The 24749-nt window shown below is 42.6% G+C and overlaps 3 long non-coding RNA genes across 3 annotated transcripts in view; 1 reads left to right on the forward strand and 2 right to left on the reverse strand.

Annotated features, from left to right (window-relative positions):
- Window positions 1-6354: 6354 nt before the first annotated feature.
- Window positions 6355-9356, reverse strand: LOC103224455 (uncharacterized). The gene is made up of 2 exons (XR_005242378.2): window positions 8836-9356; window positions 6355-7027 (listed from the first exon to the last, which is right to left on the reverse strand). It is a non-coding gene; the product is annotated as an uncharacterized lncRNA (long non-coding RNA).
- A 107-nt stretch (window positions 9357-9463) lies between these two features.
- The window catches only part of LOC140709495 (uncharacterized), a 19809-nt gene continuing 4523 nt past the window's right edge, over window positions 9464-24749 (forward strand). The window contains exon 1 of the long non-coding RNA XR_012090029.1: window positions 9464-9631. This is a non-coding gene — a long non-coding RNA (uncharacterized lncRNA). The remainder of the gene's footprint in view (window positions 9632-24749) is intronic.
- Window positions 11642-24749, reverse strand: part of LOC140709496 (uncharacterized) — a 13845-nt gene continuing 737 nt past the window's right edge. The window contains exons 2-4 of the long non-coding RNA XR_012090030.1: window positions 15301-15447; window positions 12993-13062; window positions 11642-12123 (exon numbers count right to left, since the gene is read on the reverse strand). This is a non-coding gene — a long non-coding RNA (uncharacterized lncRNA). The remainder of the gene's footprint in view (window positions 12124-12992; window positions 13063-15300; window positions 15448-24749) is intronic.

Consider the following 24749-nt stretch of genomic DNA (forward strand, 5'->3'; position numbering starts at 1 on the left):
TGTGCCCTTGAAAATAATGTGTATTCTATTGTTGGATATAGTGTGATATGGTTTGACTACGTCCCCATGAAAATCTCAACTTGAATTGTATCTCCCAGAATGATCACATGTCATAATTGAATCATGACAATGTGTCTTTCCTATGCTATTCTTGTGATAGTGAGTCCATCTCACGAGAGCTGATGGGTTTATCAGGGGTTTCACTTTTGCTTCTCCCTCATTTTCTCTTGCCGCTGCCATGTAAGAAGTACCTTTCACTTCCTGCCATGATTCTAAGGCCTCCCCAGCCATGTGAAACTGTAAGTCCATTATTAAACCTCTTTTTCTTTCCAGTCACGGGTATGTTTTTATCAGCAGCATGAAAACAAACTAACACAGTAAATTGGTACCAGTAGAGTGGGGCATTGCTGAACAGATACCTGAAAATGTGGAAGCGACTTTATAGATGGGTAATAGACAGAGGTTGGAACAGTTTGGAGGGCTCAGAAGAAAAATGAAAAATGTGGGAAAGTTTGGAACTTCCTAGAGACTTGTTGAATGGCTTTGCCCAAAATGCTGATAGTGACATGGACAATAAAATCCAGGCTGAGGTGGTCTCAGATGGAAATGAGGACTTGTTGGGAACTGGAGCAAAGGTGACTCTTGTTATGTTTTAGCAAAGAGTCTGGCGGCGTTTTCCCCCTGCCCTAGAGATCTGTGGAACTTTGAACTTGAGAGAAATGATTTAGGGTATCTGGTAGAAGAAATTTCAAACAGCAAAGCATTCAAGAGGTGACTTGGGTGCTGTTAAAAGCCTTCTATTTTAAAAGGGAAACAGAGCATGAAAGTTCAGAAAATTTGTAGCTTGACAATGCAGTAGAAAAGAAAAACCCTTTTGAGGATAAATTAAAGCCAGCTGCAGAAATTTGCACAAGTAGCAAGAAGCCAATGTTAATCCCCAAGACTATGTGGAAAATGTCTCCAGGCCATGTCAGAAACCTTCACAGCAGCTCCTCTCATTACAGGCCTGGAGGCCCAGGAGGAAAAAGTGGTTTCGTGGGCTGGGCCCAGGGTCCCTGTGCTGTATGCAGCCTAGAGAGTTGATGCCCTATGTCCCAGCTGCTCCAGCCATGGCTGAAAGGGGCCAATGTACAGAGCTTGGGCTGTGCCTTCAATGGGTGGAAGCCTTAAGCCTTGGCAGCTTCCATGTGGTATTGAACCTTCAGGTGCACAGAAGTCAAGAATTGAGGTTTGGGGACCTCTGCCTAGATTTCAGAAGATGTATGGAAACTCCTGGATGCCCAGGCAAAAGTTTGCTGCAGGGGCGGGGCCCGTGGAGAACCTCTGCAAGGGCAGTGCAGAAGGGAAATGTGGGGTTGGAGCCCCCACACAGAGTCCCTACTGGGGCACTGCCTAGTGAAGCTGTGAGAAGAAGGCCACCATCCTCCAGACCCCAGAATGGTAGATCGATCGACAGCTTGCACCATCCACTTGGAAAGGCCACAGACACTCAATGCCAGCCCATGAAAGCAGCCAGGAGGGGGCTGTAACCTGCAAAGTCACAGGGACAGAGCTGCCCAAGACTAACCCTGGAACTACAAAATCTCTGACCTGCTTTGTGAACTAACACAAAGCAGTCCTCTTTTACCTGCAGCTGAAAGCATTCCAAAAGATACAAGAGGAAGATGTTAAATCTTCCAGAGTTATTAATCTTCTATTAATAAATACTGTAATTTTATGACTAGTTATTGGAAGGGATGTGTTTAATACATTTAAATCTTTAGTGCAAGTTACAAAGAACAGCAAAACACATACTCTGGTTAAAATTTTGACTTTACGTATCAAATTAAAAACTAAAGAAACAAAATCGTTTTCTCTTCCAAATGGCATCATGACTGTGGAACTGCTGCTGGTAACAGGCCTGACATTGCATAGGGCAGAAGGTAGGAATCGTGTTATCAGAAAAGAGTATCTTGAAGTTTAAAGGATGGTGGCTAATATCGCATCTTTCAGCATTTCAATCAAATCACAGATTTGGGTTTAAAAATTAAAATTTTAAAAATAATTTAATAATTTGTAAAGATAGAATACAGACAAAAAACCTAAAAGAAGCTCCAAATGACTAGACCTTAATTCAGTGCTGTTACACCTATCACAGCTAATGCTGTGCTTTAATCATGAATATTTCTATTTGTTGACAGTCATATGGCTATGATTGCCTTAATATTAATAAGAGGCATAATAGGTATTTAGATTAGTGCACCCATTCTTTGGCTTCTACATAAAAGTAATTTTTAAGGTATTGGACTGGTGTATGATTTTTGCCAACTTTTAATCTTGCCTTGCCAAGTAAAGCTATTAATCTATTATAATCATTATTTATAAAAGAAAATGTTTAACATCTCAAAAGACTAAAATCTTGGAATTTTTTTGTTTTTTTTTTTTTGAGACAGAGTTTTGCTCTTGTCACCCAGGCTGGAGTGCAGTGGCACGATTTTGGCTCAGTGCAACCTCCGCCTCCTGGATTCAAGTGATTCTCCCACCTCAGCCTCCTAAGTAGCTGGGATTACAGGCACTCACCACCACACCCGGCTAATTTTTGTATTTTTAGTAGAGATGGGGTTTCACCATGTTGGCCAGGCTGGTTTTGAACTTCTGACCTCAGGCGATCCACCCGCCTTGGCCTCCCAAAGTACTGGAATTACAGGCATGAGTCACCACACCCAGCCAATCTTGGACCTTTAAAAAGATTAAATTTGGCTTTATAAAATCATGTTAACTTCCTTTTGTTCATTTATTTATATTTACCATAGACAGGTGAAGCTCCTTCATGGACTGGCATGAGCCTGCACATGGAAAATCCTGATTTCAAATATTTTCTCCCAAATCTATTACACACTGGAAAATGTTTACCTTCATCTTTCTATACTTAAAAATAGCCTTTTTGCTCCTTTATTCAATGATTATTTATATATTTGTGACATGTAAAGCCTCATGAAAACCACTCTAGAGAATTCCAAAACATATAAGACCTCACCCCTGACCTTTGACCTGTTGATGCCTTGGCTGGGCCATAAGACACATCACACAGCATCAGGCAAATTTTGTGTTCTCTGCATCAAGTCTTTTTTATTTATGAAAGTCCAAATACCAATTTTTTTTTGCCTAGCCTAATTTCCTTCAAGTCTCAACCTCGACCTTGTGTGTCTTTACTAATAGGCAGCCAAACAATTGGCAAGGTTGATTTTGATAGTGCTAGAAAACCAGAGGTGTAGTGTTGTAAGGGGTGATGCTAATCAAAGGCCAGAGAAGGACCATGACAGGAGAGTGTGAAGATGGCAGCATCCTGTGAACAGGAGCCCAGCCACACATAGATTCATCTCCTCTGGGGCCTGTTCTTTCTGGATCCTTACTGAGACTTCCAGCCCTCTTTGAGCAAATAAAATGGATGCGGAAGCACCCCTGTTATTTCTGTGTTCTCTGATTTGTCTAGCCTTCAGAACTCTGTTCTAAAAATGTCTGAATATGATCAGGACCATAAGATGATTATGTTCTCACTGCAGGTGGATTGTGAACTAAATGTATCAGTTTGGCAGCCAAGATCAATAGCCTTGCCTTTTTTTTTTTTTTTTTTACAAAGTTCCCTTTGGCAGAGGCCATTAAGGGAAATCCTATCTATCAGAATTCAGCATTAGAGTACAGAATTTTCTAGACCTGTCCACTGAGCAAAATTAGCTCTAACCCATTGCTAATTTGGCTCAAGAAAAAAATGCTCTTATTTCTAAAAAACACACTAAGCAATGTTTAAGTATTTTAAAATGATCAAGTAAGGAAAAAATTGTTTAAAAAACAAAACTAGTGATTTCCTGCAATACACGTTTAAGGCATCTCTACATTATTTTCAAGCCTTTTTTTTATACTACAAGTAAATCAACACAGGCAAGCCAAAGCAGCCTCATAGTTGTATCATAATTTCATACATCAAGGCTCTTGGAGAGCCTATCTATTTTGGTTTCCTCTCAGCTTTTTTTTTTTTTTTTTTTTTTTTTTTTTTTCCTGTGAGCTTGTTTTATAATAAACATTTTAAACATTTTCCTCCCAACGTGCTTCTCCACAAATATCTTTCCTAAATGGTACGTTCGGCTAATTGATAATGCTAATTTCCACTTTATTTAGCATGCAAACCTCCACGTTGAAACCCTGATGGACTAATTGGGGTCATTTAAAGCCCGTCTAAGAAATGGGCTTCTTCTTACACATGCTCAGTGAGATTTTGGAACACTGTTGTCAGGAAATACAAGCAATCCCTGAAACTTTTTCCCCCTGGCTTATCAGAGTCTGAGACAATTGATGACATTACATCAGTCGTTCATTTTAGATTCGTGGAGCCCACAAAAATCAATAGTTTTCCATTATCAGGTCCAGCTGGGTCACTAGTCTGTCAATGAGCTGTTACAATTGCTGTACAGGGGTGAGCCTGACCAGTCAATTGCTGCTGACAAGAGGAAAACATGCTGACAGCCACGGGAACAAGTCAGAACACAGATTTGCACTTCAGTTTGCCATCCAAAGAGGCTCAGAGCAAGGCCATTTTCAAGACACAGGGCATGCTCCCTGGGAGGTGGGGGTGGGGGGGGTGGCGGCGGGTGTGGAGGGAGGTCTACCACCCCCGGGTTTTGTAGCACAAGTGCCTAAGGGCCTGTCCTGGCTCCAGCCAACCATCTCTTATAGAGATAGCTGTAGACACTGCCTTTGTTAGTCAGAGGGCATGTAACAGCCAGAATTGTCCCTAAACACACCACATTGTATGTACCACAGCAAGATTAGGAGGAAGGAACCCAAATTTTACTATCACTGACCCAGATGAAACTATATAAAACTTGAGAAATAAAAAAGCTTAAAGAGGAAGAAAATGGGCCAGCGATATCAAATCTAAACAAGTAAGGCTAAACATGTTGCAAGTAATATTGACTGAGGACAGGAGGTCTTCTGGTGTTGGTACATAGGCTGTCTCCTTGTTGTCTCATTGTTTATAACATCTATACTTCGATCTCAACATGACATATTTAACCAAACTAAGCATCCCTGATTGGTGACTGATCCACAGCTAACTGTCTGATGCAGTGGGCAGCAAGGGGAACGGAGGTCTAGTCTTACCCTGCCTACAACCAAGAAGTAAGAGTATGGAGTGGTGAGCTTGGGCAAGTGTATTAACTGCCCCATATTAACATGGAGACATGCTTGCTTTACATATGTTACAAGGTAATCATGAGATTAAAAATGAGGTCATTTAAAAATGAGGTCAATTGGCAGGGCGTGGTGGCTCACACCTGTAGTCCCAGCACTTTGGGGGACCCAGGGAGGCAGATCATCTGAGGTCAGGAGGTTGAGACCAGCTTGGCCAACATAGTGAAACCCAGTCTCTACAAAAAATATAAAAAATTAGCCACGTGTGGTGGTGGGCACCTGTAATCCCAGCTACTCCAGAGGCTGAGGCAGGAGAATCACTTGAACCCGGGAGGCAGAGGTTGAGCTGAGATCGCACCACTGCACTCCAGCCTGGGCAACAAGAGCAAAACTCCATCTAAAAAAAAAAAAAAAAAAGAGATCAATTGAGATGAGAGTAAGCTCTGTCCAAGTAAAGGACTCTGTGCGAGTGTGCACGAGTGTGTATTTGTGTGTCTCTTACTCTGTGGAAGCTATCCATACAGCAAGAAGTTGGAAGCAATTGAAAGAAGTCCTGCTCCAGAATAATTCATTTTTGGTCTAGACTAAATGTCCTTCATTAGTTGAATACATGAGTAATCTCTAAAGACCATCATGAGTGAAAGCCAGAACTTAGAGGACAGCTCAGGAATCTTAATGGGTTTTGTGGCTCTCCTTACTCCATAGAGAAGGTGGTTTAGATGCTAGCAAGGTGGATACACACTGTCTGAAGCTTGCAAAGCATCATGAATTTGTGCAGTTCTCTGGTCTTCTCACCCTGGTTCAATTTCAGACATCAAACTTAAGAGCTCAAAAGATAAATATTTTGAATTTATTTCAATATTATGATTTGTAATGTTCCACTTTTATTAACATCTTTCAAGTATTAAATTGTAGTCTTTTTCCCTCTCAATGCCTCCAGTCTTGGGTTTGAATCTTTTGGAAGTCAACATTCACTTGTGTTCCATCATCAAAGCTGATAATCAACTGTATTACTGGAAGCTAACTAACTAGGGCTTTTTATTTTTTTAATGCTACCCCCAAAAATTATTTTCTTTAAATGGGTAAAAAAAGTAGTTTTAACAAGAGCAAATTTGCTAGTAATTAGATGAACCAGTCTTATGTCTTCCAGCACTTGGAAGCATGAAATTCACCAGAACTCTCACAGCATTAATTAAAAAGAATTTATGTTTTTTTAATAAAATGCTTCATGTTTTAGCCCCTTTATTCTTCCACAAAATGTGATTATGTGGGGGCTGAAGGGAATTCAGGTTAATATGTTGACACACTTAACAATGCAGGGTCATGTTGCACAATACGCTTCACTGGTTTGGTTCAGTACACCCCCTGACAGGGCCTAATCATCCCCTGCCCTAAAGGCAGAGGGAAAGAGAGGATTTTAATTACTGCTCTGTATGCAAGTTTGCCAGCATTAAATTGAGACATAATTAGGCCTCTGAATTTTAATAATTGTCCTAGCTAATTGGGCAGACAAGTACGTTATACAGCATGCTGTGATTAGATAATTAGTATTTCCAAATGACAAAATTGGGCTCTTGATTACAAATTCTACATGAAGGGGGAAAAAGGTAGCAAGCAAATCTTTACAAGTCTATTAAGGGAGAGTTAAGCGATGTTGGTAATTTAAAGTCCATTAGGAAGCAACATTTCACTCTCAGAGCTGGATGTCTGAGACAAGGGCCTCTGGCCTCCTCTGGCTCCTCCTCAGGGTGCTCTGTTTTCCCTGGGATCTGCTACATCCACCTTCCCCCATCAACCCTAAGCTTAGCAGCCATCGTTGACCTTGGGTGAGGTCTGTTTCGCTATATGGCAGGTGGTAACTCTGAAAAAGAAATCACGAAGTGTAGGGGGGATAGAACAGAGAAGAGGTAATCTGCCAAAGTGGGGAGGGGCTGTGTAAGTACCCAATGTGGCTTTCTCTTGCAAACAGCTGTTCTTTCAGTCTTCTCCCAGAGTTTACCACTCTCATTGTATCATCAGCTCCACTAAAATCTTTTTGGTGGAGAAAAAAATCTTAAATCAAAATCTTAAATTTCTGAAGTATTATATTATTGGGGTGAAGAGTGTGGGCATTGGAGACTGACTTGGATTTGAAGTCATTGCTTACTAGGAGGGTGGTCTTGCATAAATTACTTAATCTTTCCAGGTCTCAGTTTTCTCTTCAGCAAAATAAAGAACCTTCTCTAATAAGATTGTTGAAATAATTAAATAAGATAATACACATACAGATGGTCCCCAACTTAGAATGGTTTGACTTAGGATTTCTCTACAACTTTACACTGGTACAAAAGTTCCTTGATTTATGATGGGGTTATGTTCAAATAAACCCATGATAAATTGAAAATATTGTAAGTCAAAAATATACTTTCAACTTAAGATATTTTTAATCTACAATAGGTTTATCAGGACAATCCCATCATAAATTGAGGTGCACCTGTAGTTTAAAGCTCAGTGCCTGGCACGGAGTAAATGTTCAATAAATATTAGCTGTTAAATGCAAATTAAATCAATGCTATTGGAAGGCAAAAGGTGAAGGTGCTAGGTCTGGCTCTTTGCTATGCCAGTCCTCAGATGAAGCAAGGTTCCCTATTCCCATTGCTTTCTGACAGAGGAGTGTGGTACTTCATTTATGCTGGGAGGTGGGGTTGAAAGGCCAATGGCAACAGCTGCCTCCACAGCTTAAATGCCCAACCAGATTTCCTTTCTCCCCATTCTTTAAGGTTTGGCATTGCAGATAAGCCCTCCCATGCAAAAGTCATGGAGTCACATCAGTAGTGTAGGCTCTAAAGCTATGTTTTTCAAGCAAAAGGAATATCAATTGGATGCAAACTAGAACCCTTCTAAAACATGATTGATAGGTGGTTCATGGATGGCTATCTGATGAAAGTTTGTAAGGGGAAAAACTCAGAAGTTCCAGATGTATGTTTCTGACCACTGAGAAGGAAAATAACAACGTCTCCATGGCCTGGTCCAGTCAAAACAGATACCAGGCTGAATCAGTCTTTTTTTTTTTTTTTTTTTGAGACAGAGTCTCACTCTGTCGCCGAGGCTGGAGTGCAGTGCAGTGGCATGATCTCAGCTCACTGCAACCTCCACCTCCCTGGCTCAAGAGATTCTCCTGCCCCAGCCTCCCAAATATCTGGGATCACAGGCACGCACCACCACACCCGGCTAATTTTTTGTATTTTTAGTAGAGAAGGGGTTTCACCATGTTGACCAGGCTGGTCTCCAACTCCTGACCTCAAGTGATCCACCCGCCTTGGCCTCCCAAAGTGCTGGGATAACAGGCATGAGCCACGGGGCCTGGCCTAAATTGGCATTTATTACTTTCTTTAGAACTTTGGGCTATCTCGTTTATGAATGATGGAAGAGTTCTGCTGGGGATTTCAATTCAGAAAGCAGGGTTCTCTCTGTCGGTAAACTTCATATCACCCAGACATAATTTCTACCGAACATCATCAATTAAATAGCGAGAGAGGAGGTCAACACCTTGAGACCTGAGGAAGAAGGAAAAATACTTATGATTAAGTGTAGGATGCAAACATTCTGTTAGAAGCTTAGAAGCAAAGAGTAAGATATGATTTTGGTGGATACCAGAGAAGACAGAAAGACAGAGGGAGCGGCCCTTACGACTGATTTGTGTTTACACAATAAGGAAGTCTCTCCTCTGGGGTCTCTCCGTAGTTCACAAGGACCCTGCTTCCAGGGGCACGCGTGGCGAAGAGAGTCCGTCCAGAGCTCCAGCCCTCACTGCACTTCCCAGGTGCCAAGACAAAACATCACTGGGTGGGGAGAGAACTGTCATGAGGATTATTCCCCCGCCACACAATGCTGAGCTTCTCTCCCTCTCTTTTTGAAGAAGTGCGTTTATGACTGATCGCTCAACACCTTGTTGGTTCTGATTGCAGAAAACACACCTTATAAATATATGATAACCATCCTGTAATAGAGAGTGTGACAATTTACTTCACAGTGCGTTTCGGGCTGCTAATTGATCGTTTCAGTCCAGGGACGATTTGGAATAAATTATAGCCATCAAAAGGATATCACAGCTCATTTTGGTGGAAGGGTTTCCACGTCGCTTCGCGTTCGTCTCCCGGAGAGAACAGATTGCACCCGGCGGGCGTTGAGGAGCGGAGGGAGGGGTCAGGGGAAAAGGAGGCCAGCGGGGCGGGGAGGGGCCGAGGGGCGGGGCCGGGGGCGGGGTAGCGTCGCCCGCGGCGGCTGCATGTCCGCGGCTGGACGGTAGAGGCCTCCCTTCCGAGGAGGCGGCGCTGGGGCGGGCGCTGGGCTGCAGGCTGGGGCTCCGCTCCCCTGCGCGAGCCCGCGCGTGGTTCCCAGTGAAGTCCCCGCGCGGCTGGGCCCAGCGTGAGTATTCTCAGCCCGCTGTCCTCCCCCTGCAGGCGGCAGCGCCCGTTTATTTGAGGTGAGAGTCTCCCTCGGGCAGAGGGCCCTGCTTGGGGCGGGGGTGCTCGCGTGCGCGGGGTCGCACCTCCTGCCCGAGGCTTCCCCTCAGCGGGGCTGCTCCGCAGGGCAGACGCGGTGACCCAGGGCGCTGCGTTTGCGCTCTTGGAGCTGGGGGTAGCGAGGCGTGGAGGCGCCGTGGCCCCTTTGGGGGCTTTGTGTGCACTTGGGGCTCGTGACTCGGATAACTCTGGTTCCCACGCTGCAGTCGGGGAGGAGGCTAGTGGAGAGACCCAGTCTGGAGGGAGCTAAGCCCGCCGCAAACCTCAGGAGAGGGCTTGGAGAGGGCTGGCCCGGCGAGACGGCGCAGCGAGGCGATGCCGAGGTCGCCCGGGGGTCGCGAGGGCAGCGAGTGACGCGCTGTGGAGCGCGGCGAGAACGACGGCCCCTGACCTCGGAGCGCTCGTCAAGGCCACGCCGAGGTGGCTGGACCCTGCCCCTCCCCGCGGCCGGCCTGGGCCCCAGCCTGCCTCAGAGACGGCCTCTCGCTTGGATTTCAGTTTCCAGCAAAAGTGTGTGCCGTTGTGTGGTGGTCGTGGAGGAGGGAGACCCAGGCGCCTGTCTATCGCTGGATGGGATTGGAATTTGAAGAAAAAATGTCCCTACTCCTGGTTGCGGATTCTTGCCTATCTGGCCGCCTCCAGTCCCGCCCACGAGACCTCCAGCTTTCATTCTCTTCCTAAATTAAAGCCCGAGGACTGAGGTCCTTCACGCGTAGCGTAGCCCCATCCCTGGTGCCCAAAGCCGGCCCTCGCACGGCGGTTCTTAGCTTTTTAGTCTCTGTCACGCTAATACATGATGTCAGTCCAGGTCAGGGATGGTTCCATACAGGCGATTTTGACAGCAGTCATCATACCAAGCTATTAGGAAGTGTGATGTCCGTGCGTTCTGGAAGGATAGATAATATATAAACCAGTTCTTGACACGGTATCTCACAAGGAAACATCTGAGGCCATCAGTAAAAGAGGCATTTTAATTCACACACTAAAAATATTTGTGTTTAGTTAACATCGTGCAAATGTTGAAAGAAGTATTTATCATTTTGTAGGTATTTATCAATGTACTCAAAAAGGTCCCTATAGGAAGGAGGTTTTGTCTTATTTCCATTCTGTCATAAACTGAGGAACAGAGATGTTGTGTAACCAAGTAGTCTAAGTAAGTTAGTGAGAGAGCTCTATTTATGAGACCAAACATTTTCTAAAACTGGAATAATTGGAAAAATCAAGTCCAAATTTAAGCAGACGCTTTAGGCTTAACATTATATGGTAGCCAGAAGTTGTATTTACATGGACCAAATACTTTGGGAGGCTAATCTGTGGGAGTTAATTGAACTCCGTATGTGGCCCAAGATACAATTTTCTTTTCCTCCATCCATTCATTCAATAAGTATTTTTTCATTATCTATTATAGACCCTCCATTTCACTTTGCCATTGAACATGATCCCTATGGACATTTAATAAGTAATTGTTGAAATGTAACTAAAATATGTATATTTTCTCCTGGCTCCAAGAAACTCAAGGAACATTATTATGAAAGAGTTAAAAACTGTAGACTTTCTTTGATACAAATGCAAAATTGTATTGATTACCTTTAAGTAGAAAGTCAAGGGAAAAAAATAAATTAAGAATCAGAAAGCTTTCTCCAGATTGTGCCATATTCACTGTACCAACAGTACCATGTGTTTTTTTTTTTCTCCTTTAAAACTCATTAAGCAAAGTTTAAAGGACATACATGATTGAAGGGGATATTCTTTTAATCACTTTAGAATACAAAATAATCCTTAAAAAGTTTTGATCCTTATTTGGTATAATTTGGTATACTGGACAGGCTGGTTTCATTTGAATTGAAAGCACTATATTTCTAGTTAAAATCAAGACCACATACAGTACCTTTTTTTCCCCCAATCTTAAGTCAGAATTGTCTACAATTAAGTAAACAAAATGCATCCCAAGTAGTCATACATACACCTGGTTAAAATTAATTGGTTTAATAAAAATATAAAAACATATTCAATATGTTTATCTCAGTTATAGTTTTCATTTTTCTTGGATAATGCTTGAAATAATTCAAAACAATATCTAGATCCTTAAATATTAAAACATTTTGTGTGAAATCTGCAAGATGCATCTAAAGGATGTACCATTTTTTGAAGTACAATATGTTAGGAATAATTTTGTCCCTAACTCTCAGTTAGAGGGCTGAAACTGTATAACCAAGATCTAACTAATGTCTGCATGTTAACAACTACACCTGAACTTACACAGACATTTTAGTGTGTTATCTATCAAGTCATCTTGGAAGGCTGTCACTTATTGTGTGGGTGCTTCCATTGCTGCCATTGCTCAAAACGTTTCTGGAGCTCTTTATTGGGCACTGCTTTCAAAACTCACAGCACATCTGGTTTAAGAGCCTGGGAGGTGGCAAGTCGTCTTCCTTTAGCAACCTTCAGTGCCCTGAAGAATAAGGTGGGTGGTCAAGTCAGGATAATTTAATCTGGGGTCCAAACAAGCTGAAAGAAAATTAGATGGCTTCCCTCAATGACTTTTTAACTACTTCTAAAGTCATCGTACTAACATATGGCAGCACCACTGGAATAAGAGTAGCTGCCAAAAGACAGCCTTAAGAAAAGTGCTACACATTATCTTTGATTGTCAATGAATTACTGACTTAACAAACATATATATGTATAGTGTATTGGTATGCATGATGAAGATATATTACTTCAAAAAGTTATATTGTCAAGAGTTTGGTTGGTTGATTCTAAATTTTTTGAGTGCATAATTTTGGTATGATTTAAAAAGCTAGGTTCTAGAATATGGAATTGGGTGGGAAACAGTCAAGATGTCATGGCTATAATTAGGGTTGCCCTATCTAATTCCAGAGGATTGGCATTCCATATTCCTTGAAATATTAAAGAATCATACTCATTTAAGAAATCAAACATAACTTGTATTCTATTTGATGAGCAAGGCTTTGACTATTACAAAAAACTTCACCTTCTCTTAGCCTATGGGTGAGGTCTAACCTGTGAGGTAAAACACTTGTCATTTTTAGTAGTTGATTATAAATACAGACTCAAAAGCATATATGTAGTGGAACCACCATATTGTTTTAAGTTAATAATATTCTACCTGCAGTACAAAATACAGAATCGTGAAACTCCTAGCCCAGTGAATTAAGCTCTTATTATAATATTCAAGGCCAGAATTTGGGAGATGGTATAGAAAGTCATCCAAGGAAAAGAGAGGGATGGGGGAGAAAGAGGTTAGTCATGGGGCTTTTAAATTATAATTAGTTGTATTCATCTGAGGGAACAACTTGCTATTGCTTTCCAAAAACCAGCAAACAATTTAAAATTGGAGGAAATAATTCAAATTCAACTCCAGCTGAGACTATATGGAAAACCAAGAAAAGCAGAAAGAATGTAATTAGCTGAGTAGGAATTTTCCTAACAGTTCAAGTCTAATACCTTTAGTATTATATAGAGGGCCAAGGGATCGTTAGTGATTAGCAAGAATCCAGACCATAATGATCAGGAGAGATCAAGGTCAATGGACAAAGATGAAAGAGCTTTCCTGCTTAAACCCAATGTTGCAAATGCTGATGCTCTCACATAGGGAAGGTCAGCCAGCAGACAAAGAAATAGGGCAGCAGTCCCAAAGCAACAAGTAGAGTCATTCCTCTCTTTCACTCCAGAATGAGATTGCATATGGAGATTAACCAAGATTGAGCTGAGACAAAAAGAATATCATTCTTTCAGCCAGGTATAAAGTCTGGAACTGAGTCCTGTTTCTACTTTGATGAACTTAGGTATTGTCCAGACATTGGGGAAGGGAAAACCTGCTGGGCCCTGGATACCAGCATTATACACCTAATTAAAAAGGTCAGTGAACAAGGTGGACAGACCTAATTCTAGATCTTTTCTGGGGAAAGACACTGGACTGCTTGTCCATTAGGTAGACAGAATGACTCTTAAAATGTATGTTAGGTGCCAGGTGCGGTGGCTCATGCCTGTAATCCCAGCACTTTGGGAGGCCAACGCAGGTGGATCACCTAAAGTCGGGAGTTTCAGACCAGCCTGGCCAACATGGTAAAACCCCATCTCTACTAAAAATACAAAAATTAGCTGGACATGGTGACACACATCTGTCATCCCAGCTACTCATGAGGCTGAGGCAGGAGAACCACTTGAATCCGGGAGGTCAAGGTTGCAGTGAGCTGAGACTGTGCCACTGCACTCCACTCTGGGTGACAGAGTGATACTCCATCTAAAAAACAAAGAAAAAAATAAAATTAGAGGTATAAGGGAGTATCAGTTATCTGGCAAACTGTCCATAAATAGTAACTGTGGAAAAACAAGTAACAGTGATTTTAGCCTTCCTTTTGAAATGGGTAACCTAACCATCATGACTACCCATCTGTTTTTTTTTGTTGTTTTTTTTTTTTTTTTTTTTTGAGATAGGGTCCCACTCTGTCACTCAGGCTGGAAGTGCTGCAGTGGCGTGATCTCAGCTCCCTGCAACCTCCAGCTCCCAGACTCAGGTCATCCTTCTACCTTGGCCCCAAAGTAATTGGAACCTCAGCTGTGTGCCACCACGCCTGGCTAATTTTTTGTATTTTGGTAGAGACAGGGTTTTGCCATGTTGCCCAGGCTGTTCTTGAACTCCTGAGCTCAAGCGATACTCCTGTCTCAGCCTCCCAAAGTGCTGGGATCACAGACATGAACCACTGCGCCCAGCCATGACTGCCCATCTTCTATTGATTTAAGAGTTCATCCAAATATTTTAAAATCTGAGTCTAAATATTAAATTTTGTGTATAGTGTTTATTGCTTCAGGAGTGGGGAGAGGGCCGTTTTCAGTGTGGTCCAGGTAGTTGTAATAGAAGCCTGGTGGGTATAGTTAGAAGTCCATCTCTTTCATAGAGAGAGATTCCTGTCGTTAGATTCCAAAATTCACGTGTCAATCCAGAGCACAGAAAAGGTAGAGAATTACCATGATAATTGAGAAGTGGTAGAAAGAGTCCTGGACCGGCAGTGGGAACTAGGTTTATCAGTCCCAATTATGTTTCTTGAGGCAAATTTTAGTTTTTGTCATAGGCAAAATGTATATAATAGTAATATCTACTAGTCTACTTTGCAGGGTAGTTTGTACCTCATCTGAGGTGAAGTAAATGAAACACTTGCTGTGCATGTGCAGGATTTTGTGTGCTACAATGCAGGTTTTATAGGTAAAGATAATGCTTGTAGCCCTGGAGTTGTCCAAATAGATGAACCAAAATATAAAGATAGAAACCCACCCGTGGGAACTTGGGAGAAGAGAATAGTTTTAGCATGGATACTAGAGACAAATAGATAATATAGTGATTACTCCTCCTTTTTCAGATTCATAGGAAGTACGCTGTTGCCATTGCAGGAGATTTTGTTTTTAGCTTCCTGAAGACCTGTTGTGTATAAAGTAACCTTAAGATAGCCCCCTTTATACTATCAAGCTCAGTTCTGCAGCAGTGGCACTGAAAGGACAATCTTTCCTTGTGGAGAAAATTGACCAGACTCCTAGGCCTGGATTATTGTACTCCCAATGGTCCTTCTTTTCATAGAGATTTCATTAATCCCCATTGCCATATTCATGCCTTAAAGGAGAAGAAGGAGCTGACTTGAGTTCTACAGACTGGCTTAATCAGTCAGTTATGAACATTTTTAAAAAAGCAATTGTTATTCTTCCCATAGTAGCAATTCATTTCTGTTGCAGACATAGCAGGACCCCACCTCCCTGGACCCTGCAGACCATTAAAGCAAAAATTAACAGTTTAATTTTCTCCTTCTTTCCTCTGTGTATTTAAAAGGTACAGAGGATTAAGGGAAAAGGCAGTTTGCCTCCCTACCTTACAGAAACCCCTGTATAGATATAGACAGCATCATTGGCTCCCAACAACATGAAGCATGGCTCCTAGAGAGGAGGGGGAAGTGGATGTGGGTGTCCTCAGGTAGGTATATACTCATCCTTTCTTCTGTTGAGTTGCCGGATTTCACCTCATGAAAAGTAAAAACAATGTCCCTTCTCTGAAGTCATGTTAGAGGTATGTTTTCCAGAGGCTTGTTGAGTATCCTCCATACAGGGACGCTTCATAAGTTCACATTGTGTGAGGCACCATGTATGTGAGCCAGGAAAGTACAGTGACAAAGGAAAAGGGGCATTTGATTCAGGCAGTATGTGTTTGAATATCTGATCTGCTTACCAGCTTAGTGGGTTGGGCAAATTTTTTCATCTCTCTGAGTCTCAGTTTCTTTATCTGCGAAATGGCAGTAATAATAGTGCTCACTTCTAAGGATTAGTGTGCACGAGGTAAGTGTATGACAAATGGGAGTTGTAATATGAGGCTCTGGGGAGTCGGGGAGGAATATAAAGAAATATAAGCAAATGCCCATCTTCAAGGAGCTTTCAGTTTGGTTGGAAGGGACTGAATAAAAATAAAACTGACAATACAAGGCAGAAAATGAGAGCACCAAGTGAGTGCTGCAGATGATAAATTCAGCAGTCTGCCAAGGACTAGGATGATGGTTGAAAGGTTTCAGGACAGAGGTGGGAGTTACTCTCTGGATTTGCAGACTGGACAGGAGTCAGATATATAGAGTGAAATTGAGAAATGATCCCAGATGGCAAGAGGAAGGAGGGATCAGAACACACAGCACACGCACAGCAGGGGTGAAAGTATGCCGTAGTGGAAAGTATACCAGCTTTTGAGCCAGATGTAAGAATCCTAGCGCTGCTGTGAGACCTTAGTTGGACAAGAACCTTAACTTCTTTAGCCTTCTACAGCTTTAAAATGGGTGTAATTATACCCATCTCTTAAATTGAAGGGATTAATAAGATAATATTTGTAATGCCTAACATGGTGCCTGACATCTTCAGTAAAATAAAGACAATTCACGTGATGTTTTCAGGGGACAAAGAGAGAGCTGTCTGCCTGAAAAGCTGTCTGGCCTTGTGTAGGCTAGTAGTGGAAAACACACCAGGAACAGCTAATTAATGCCTATGGGGAGGGTAGGAAGGAGGCTTGAAAGTCAATTTAAGAAGCTGGGGCTGGCTGGGCGCGGTGGCTCACGCCTGTAATCCCAGCAGTTTGGGAGGCCGAGGCAGGCGGATAACCTGAGGTCAGAAGTTCAAGACCTCAGCCTCAACATGGAGAAACCCCATCTCTGCTAAAAATACAAAGTTAGCCGGGCGTGGTGGTGCATGCCTGTTAATCCCAGCTACTTGGGAGGCTGAGGCAGGAGAATTGCTTGAACCTGGGAGGCACAGGTTGCAGTAAGCCGAGATCGCGCCATTGCACTCCATCCTGGGCAACAAGAGCGAAACTCCGTCTCAAAAAAAAAAAAAAAAAAAAAGAGAAAAAGAAGAAGCTGGGGATGTTATAGGCAATCAGAACCACCAAGACAAAGTAGGGGTTTAGGATAGTTAATCTTAAGGCACTCTGAAAGCTGTATTGGAGGAAGGAAGAAACTCACTCCTTTATGTGTAAAGTGATCAGAGTCTAGATTAGGATAGTGGAAGGGTTAGTAGACCTGGTTGATGTGGTCTTTTTAAAGTTACATTCATAAAAGCGGTTTAGGGCTCAGCAGTGGGGAGTAGGGGGGAGCTTTTTTGTTTGTTTTGTTTGTAGACTCCTAATATTTAGGACAATTATTAATTGTCCACAGTAAAACTAGGATAGACCCACAACTTTGGAAAAGGAGTTCACTCAGTATCCAGGGATAGTAAAAGGTGAGAAGTAACTCTGATGCTAAATAAACCCTATAATTTGCTTCAGCTTATAAAATAGCCCCTTTTAAAAGCCCCTTCTCCCTTCCTATTATTGATACAGATTGAGTGTCTTCCAACCACTAATTTTCAGGAAGACACAAGTACAGATCATTTATCGCTGTACAGAGTTTGCAGTTAGGATTGTAATACCAAGAGGGGTTGGGGCAAAGGGCGAGGATGCTGCCAGCAAAATAGTAATGTTGATGATTTTATTTATTTGGTAATAATGAAATTATGTTCTCTCCTGGGGTTTAGAAGTGATTTAGTTAAAAAACAAACCTAGGAAGTAGTTTTGGATACTAGGAATTAATGTACAAAGTCTCACATTTTCTACCTTTCTCTTTTTTTTCTGTCTAGTAGTTTTGTAATGGGAGAATACATGGTAGATAATTGTATTTTAAGGAAAATCACACTGATTATGTATATGGACACTGGTTTTTAAAACGTTCAGAAATCCTAACTGTGGTAAGCCTTAAACATATTAAATAGGAAAGGATAACTGACCTACCTCTGATTTCCTGAACTGTGCTGTTCTCTTATTTGGCTGCAAGGGCAACATCATGCCAATAGCTCTGGGGTGCCTGAATAGTGCATTGCTTCCCTTGGAAGGAAGATGTACATGAAATAATTTTGTGTGCAGTGGTTGACAAACACAGAAAGAAGATAAGTGACTAAGAAAAAGGTAGGCCCTGTGAGGTTAGAGGAAAAACCAGCTGGCTTAGTCCTAGTGCTTCGAGCAGGAGGAGCAAGGAGTGTTCATTTCATTTCTCGTCTCCTGAGTTTATTTAAATCATCTGCTGGGGTAGGGGAAGGAAAGAAAGCATGATGTATGAGGCTGATTAAGATGCAAACATGCAGATTATATCAGGCTACTGACAGTCCTTTTCATTCCAGCCTAGAAAGAGAAGACTGTATAAGAAACCTGATCGAAGGGAAGGGAGAGGAGAAAGCAAAAGACATCTCTTCACTTTTTAATGGAAGAGTTCATGGATATCTATTGGTTTTGGATTTCTGGTATCCATGCCACCCTAACAGATCATCCAAACTAGCCCCTGGCTGAAAGCCTGGCCAGGGAGTTTGGACCAGGGGCAGATGCCATTGGGAAGAGGGTCTTCAGGGGCTGCTGGCATTAATTTTGCTAAAGAGACCTCATCAGAGACCAAGCCTCCTCTTGCCTACAGGTGGTGGGCCTTGGAGAGGGCCTCCATGGAGATTTCAGCCTTACCCCCTCCTCCAACCTCTCTGCCTTCTGCTTTTGCATTGGGACCTCTCTTTCTCTCTTCCCCCTTTTTTCAATTAAATGAATTAATTACCAGGCGTTTAACTTTTTGCCAGATTCTTTTATTATGCCCAGAGTTGTTGCTGAGTGGCAAAGGGAAGTAATAACATTCACAGTGAGGGGCAAATCCTGTTAATGAACAAATTAAAGTTCAAACAGTTATTCAAGTTCACAACCTCTCTGTGGCTCTTCTCTTTAATAAGAGTTATACATGTTACTTTCCTCGCTCTTTTCTCCCTTTTATTACTTTTTAAGCTTTTCATCAACACTGCTGGGGCATATTTGAGGCTCCCAACCTTTCAGCCCTGACAAGGACTCGAGCAGTTATAATCCTGTCTTAATTTGGCAACTTTTGTAAAACACATAAAGGACCCAGGGTCACCTTTGGTCTCCAAGGCCCCGGGTGACCCTATAGCTTCCACCTCCTGCCAGGGCTGCATGAGCCACTCTTCTCAGTATTCATGCCCCTCTGGCAGTCAGGAACAGAAGATTCACCTTCCCGCCCCGACACAGCCAGGCAGAACCTGTCCACAAGTGAAGTGTTGGATCCCTTTCTTCTCTCGGTCCCCTCTCCAACAGTCCTTTCTACCCAGCAGCTCTGTGGGGGGAAGGGGCCGCTATGGGGAGGGAGGAGCCTACGGACTAAAAGCTGGAAACCTTTATGGGGAAATGGAGTTGAGGTGGAACGGATGCCCGACCCTCTCTCCACTACCACTACCGAATGCTGCTCGCCTTGCTGAGGTCGCCTCACTACCCTGTTCCAAGTGCAGGAGGCCCATTCCTCCTTAGGACCCTGATGTGAACAGAGCCTAGGCCTGGCGGGAAGAGCCCAGGAGGGGTCCGGTCCCCGCCTACTTCTCTCCCCTCTCTCTCTCTCTCTCTCTCTTTTTTTTTTGTACTGTGGATTGCGTGGGGGTCTTTTCCACCTCCGCGCCGGCTTCTCACCACCATCCCCCGAGCATGACTAGATATCATCACCATGACAACTGCAATCTATGAGCATACACATAATAGAGATGAAATAGACAAAAGATTAGCATGCCATGAAAAGTACAATAAGTTTCTTATTTAGCATTTAGATAACTGTCTTTCCTTCGGAGCAAGCTTCAAAGTTGAAGCCAGTTTAGACCAAGAGGATTAATTCTTTCTCCCGCATGCTTCATTGAATCTCTCATTACCAAACTTTGTCTGTATTGATGTAAGATTTGATTGAAGATTAGAGCATTTAGCAAATCTTGCTTTTCTGCATGTATCAGGTCCTTTCAAGCACGGATCTCGGTGCCCAGTGGTCAATACCCTTACTTTTATCCAGTGTCTGCTTCATTTAAACTTAATCAACTCCATCAATGAACTGGAACAGGGAAACGTCCCTGCGGTAAGAATGTTGTGCTTTTGTGGGATAATTCTTTGCTCTTTCCCGATCTGTTGGCGTTAAACCTAAAATTGCACTATGATGAACTTTTTTTTTTTTAATCAATATGATAATGACAATTGGGTCTGAAAGCTCTGGGAGGACTTGGAGTAGAGTGGGATCTGGCCCCCATTACCAAAATAACTTCTTGTTCTGTGATAGTCGGACTCCTTTTGTGTGGCTTTAATACCTTTTCTTCCCTGACATTGAATATTGCTCAAGCTGGAAAATGATGCATCTTTGTAGGGAAGGCTCGTATGTCACAGCCAGAAAGTGAAGCAGACCGATTGGTTGTGTGAATTATCTGACTTGCTGCAGTGAATTATTTGCACTGTTTCCCTACCTAGTCAACAAGTTCCTGAGGTATAGTAGAGATCAATCAAAACTGACAGCCCGCGTGTGAAGGCTTTACTGTGTAAATCTGGCGCACTCATCCTGGCCATGCCGGCCCTGGCATCTGTATATCATTTTTATACTGCTACCAGTAGAGCAATTTCAAAAGTATTTGCAAGGAAAATGCGTGTCCCCATCTGTTCCTGGAAGCATAAATGTGCCACCTTCAGAGGGTTTTCACTGGTAATCATATCTTTAATGATCAACAGACTAGTGATATATACCTGTCCATAAAATGGGGTGTTCTTCACTTTATTGTGATTGGCTAGAATAAATAGCTTTTCCATATGTTAGGGAGATAAAATATAAGATTAGCAGAGGTCGTTTGTTGGATAGTAAACAAAAGAAACAATTCATTCCAAATAATCTTTGAAAAGAAGCAATGACAAAATTAAGTTGTAATCACAGAGTATCTGAGGCCCCAACATCAGAAAACAGACCTCGTTCCTCCTTGGAAAAGGGGCCATTTAAGAGCAGAAACTCAAGAATCTTCTAGGGGACTCTGGTGACTTATTCCTGGAGTCAGAGGGAGGGACAGGATAGGGAAGGAGAGGCTGGAGTAATACTTGTTTGTTCAACTTCTGTTGTAGGATTATATTTCCTTTCTCTTATCTCAGGTGCTATTTGGCCACCTCCACTGCAGCACCCTGGGTAAATTGGTAGGTGATGTGTTCAGAAAGCAGGAAAATGCCACTCTACTGAATTTCTCTTCAGGCCTTTCAAGGAGATGGGGATTGTTCACATACTTTAAAATAAAGGTTAACTTCCCCTGGCCAGAGATTTCTCTTTTCCCATAGAAGAGGATGTCGGAGGGTGGGGCAAAGTTCCCAGGTTTACGTGAAATTCCAAAACCTAGGGAAAGGGGCCTCAAGAAATAGCCAAAACTCGCTGGAGAAACCCCAGGAAATGTTCTTAGTCATCGAATTCCACCTGTATAGGTAACAGTCTGCAGATACAATCAGGCCCTGACCACTATCCTTCCTCCTCCCACACACCCATGCTCAGCGCCAAGTTTCCTTTTTCTCAGATGCAGCCACTTTCAGTTTGCTGAGCCATCTGTTTTTTTTTTTTTTTTTTTTTTTTTTTTTTGACAGGGTCTCACTCTGTCACCCAGGCTGGAGTGCAGTGGCGTGATCTCAGCGCACTGCAACCTCCAACTCCCGGGTTCAAGTGATTCTCATGCCTCAGCCTCCTGAGCAGCTGGGATTATAGGTGCCTGCCACAACACTGGGCTAATTTTTTATTTTTTATTTTTTTGTATTTTTAATAGAGACCAGGTTTCACCATGTTGGTCAGACTGGTCTCAAACTCCTGACCTCAAGTGATCTGCCCACCTCAGCCTCCCAAAGTGCTGGGATTAGGGGCATCGCACCCAGCCTGCTGAGCCATCTTGGCGAAATTTGGAAGCTTCCCCTTCAAGATTCTGGGCCCAGAGGTTTGGAGGCAGTGACTGCCTGTTTAGGGGACTACAGTTCTATTTTGTTTCCAGGGTTAGGACAGAACTTCCCATTCCACAAAGGACTGATATTAGTTGCAGGTCACCAGAATCTGAATGGTGCCCTCAGCCTTTGTGCTCTCCAGAAAATAGGTGTGAGCTATGAGGACCTGCTCCCTGTGGTCAGGACTTGAGAAGGAATTGGGGGAGGTTCTCTTTAAATACTGGGAACAGACTCTGGTTCTGCATTCTTTCCTGTTATCTCTTGTTATGTATATGTTATATATTTATGATCTCCCCACCCCCTCATCCCTACTACTTCCACCTTTATTCCACAGAATTCTTTGCTGTACCCAAATGCTTACTGCTCTTCCTGCAGCAGGAGTGTGTAGCAGAAGTGTGTTAGTTTTAATGTGGGAAAGGTGGTCTGTAGGCAGATCCCAAGCAGAAAGTTTCCATTAGCATCTCAGATCAAATTTGTGTTTATTTCCTGGCCCTAGAGAGACTTGGGAAAAACTTTTAGGACAGCAGAAAAACAGCTCGCCCAAAGCCCATAGTGAGAAAAAAAAATTTACTTAGTTACGTAAATACTTTTTTGTTCTTAATTTTAGAAACAGAATATATATACACACATACACATACACACACACATACATACACACACTTTTTTTTTTTTTTTTTGAGACGGAATTTCGCTCTTGTTGTCCAGGCTGGAGTGCAATGGCACAATCTCGGCTCAATGCCACCTCCGCCTCTCGGGTTCAAGTGATTCTCCTGCCTCAGCCTCCCGAGTAGCTGGGATTACAGGCATGCACCACCATACTTGGCTAATTTTGTATTTTTAGCAGAGACGGGGTTTCACCATGTTGACCAGGCTGGTCTCGAACTCCTGACCTCAGGTGATCCACCTGCCTCGGCCTCCCAAAGTGCTGGGATTACAGGCGTGAGCCACCATGCCCAGCCTAGAAACAGAATCTTATAGGCTGGGTTGCACATAGGCAGGTATAGACATATAAGTCTAGATTTACAAGTAGATCACACTGACCTGAAACCACATGTCCTGTAGTATGCAGTTAGGCTAAAAGAAAGTCACGTTTGTGTTTTCCACATTGTGATGTGATGCACTCCTGGTGTTCAGTGAATTCGCTTGCCACAAGGAAATTCTGGCATGTGTTGTATGTGAAATGTGATGTTTACTCAATTATAAAAGTTGAGTTTCCTGATTTCTATGTCTTTAAATTTGATACACATTTTGTATTGAATTTCTATGTTAATTGTTTTCACAAAGTGAAAAGAAGTAAAAACCTCACCAACTGGTTTTGTGTAGAAGAGGTAAATCTGTGACGTTTGCTTCTTCCCTTGTCCAGGAGGATGAGGCTGTCACTACTACAGTTAGGACCGTTTCATACTCTGTGGTCTTTTGCTATGCCGGGGTTACTGTCTAACCCACAAGCCTCTGCCAGGAATGTTGCCATACACACTGGAGTGGAAGACACCTGCGGAACTCATCTGTGGGGCTCATGTTGGCTGAGGCTCTGAACTGCAGAATTGCAGGCATCCAAGGGAGTGCCCCAGGCACCCAGGTTTTCCTAAACCTTAGATCAGAGCCATTTGCAGCACAGAGTTGTGTGCTGTTTCAAAACTGCAAACCCTGTATATATGCCCCTCCATTGCAGAGGTGGACATCTTGGCAAATGTAGGATGAAGATTGAAAATTAAAAAACAAACACACCGTGTTCAGGGTGAAAATTACATACATTGACAATACTGTCTCTTTTCCTCCACAGTCTTACTGCCACCAAGCAGCCTCAGTCAGTCCGTGCTTATTTCACTGAAAATGTACTTAATCTCAGAAAAGCTAAGCTATCTATACGTAAGAACATAATTTGTAAGTCAGTTTTATGAAAACAAAACCCTTCTCACCTTAGAAGAAAATATTTAACCTAAGATATAGTTGAATAAAGTGCTAATTTGAAATACTGCCTCATGGTTTGTAATATGCATACTATGTAATACTATTTGTTTTTTGGGTGTACCTTAACAAGACAGGGATGAGCAAACTATATGGTGTGTGCTGGAAAGAAATTCAGTTTTAAATGACCTTAAGGAAATGGCTTGTTTGGTTAAGGAAAATAAACTCAATTGACAGTTAAGGTGAAATGAACTTGAAAAATTTGGTATCAGTTACAACTCTTACCGATAAAATGCTACCTGGATCTTTAAAATGCCAAGGTGTTCAAAGTTATCAGAAAAATTTAAATTAGGGGGGTTGAAGTTTTTTTGTTGTTGTCGTTATTGTTCTCCCTCGCACTGAACAGCATAGAAGTAATAGTTTTGGTCACTGCAGGCTTCTATTGGGGGATTTTCATCTTGTTCCAGAAGGAAGTAGCAGGAAAGCAACTTGTATAGTTAACAGCCTCAGTCCAAAGGGCATTATTTCCAGGCAGAATTTCTGTAGTTACCCTTGTCTAGGAGCACTGTTAAGGGATATGTTTTAATTTTAGGTCAGAACAACTGGGTTAAGCATTATATAAGATTTGGAGAAAACACTGATGAGGGAAGATGGAGGAGAAAGGAAGCAACATTAATTTATGCGGCCAAAGGACTACTCTAGGCACCAGTGAGGAAGGGTAATTTAGATTTCTAGTGGGCACCCTGCCGGCCCATTTCATAACAATCGGGGCCTGGGGTAGGCGGGGGCTTGCGGGTAATTGATATCAAATCCCGGTCTCTCTCACTTCCGCTCAGTCGGGTTTGGCC

This window comes from Chlorocebus sabaeus, chromosome 20, assembly GCF_047675955.1.
Source record: "Chlorocebus sabaeus isolate Y175 chromosome 20, mChlSab1.0.hap1, whole genome shotgun sequence".
NCBI lineage: Eukaryota > Metazoa > Chordata > Mammalia > Primates > Cercopithecidae > Chlorocebus > Chlorocebus sabaeus.